The sequence below is a fragment of the Eleutherodactylus coqui genome, unplaced genomic scaffold, assembly GCF_035609145.1.
Source record: "Eleutherodactylus coqui strain aEleCoq1 unplaced genomic scaffold, aEleCoq1.hap1 HAP1_SCAFFOLD_42, whole genome shotgun sequence".
NCBI lineage: Eukaryota > Metazoa > Chordata > Amphibia > Anura > Eleutherodactylidae > Eleutherodactylus > Eleutherodactylus coqui.
This window is the reverse complement of record NW_027101829.1, coordinates 449,316-449,861: the sequence shown is the minus strand read 5'-3', so window position 1 is coordinate 449,861 and position 546 is coordinate 449,316.

Genomic DNA, 546 nt, shown 5'->3' with positions numbered 1-546 from the left:
TGCTAGTGAGAGGCCAGGGACAGGGGTCAGAAACGCTCTTTTCTCCTTAGGGAGAGCAACTATATACTATAAATAAGTGAGGAGACTCAAATGGCCACGCACGCTCCTCTGGGTAATATGCAAATAAGGGAGATGGAATAAATCCTCCACAGTGCCACCTATTGAAAGGCAGCATTCCTTCGAGTCAAAGTGAGACTTTTTATACAAGTCTTCTTACAATGACTGGTATTCAAAAGCAAAGCCAGACTCCATGCACTTACAACTGTTTCCGGGTTATTGCCCATCATCAGTGTACAGTAGGAGTCTGGCTTTTGCTAGTGAGAGGCCTGGGACAGGGGTCAGAAACGCTCTTTTCTCCTTAGGGAGAGCAACTATATACTATAAATAAGTGAGGAGACTCAAATGGCCACGCACGCTCCTCTGGGTAATATGCAAATAAGGGAGATGGAAATCTCCCTTATTTGAAAAAGCAATAAGCTTGAGCTCCCAGCCTAAAGCATGAAACAGAGCACGATTCGCGTCTAACACAAACTCACTGTTTTCACC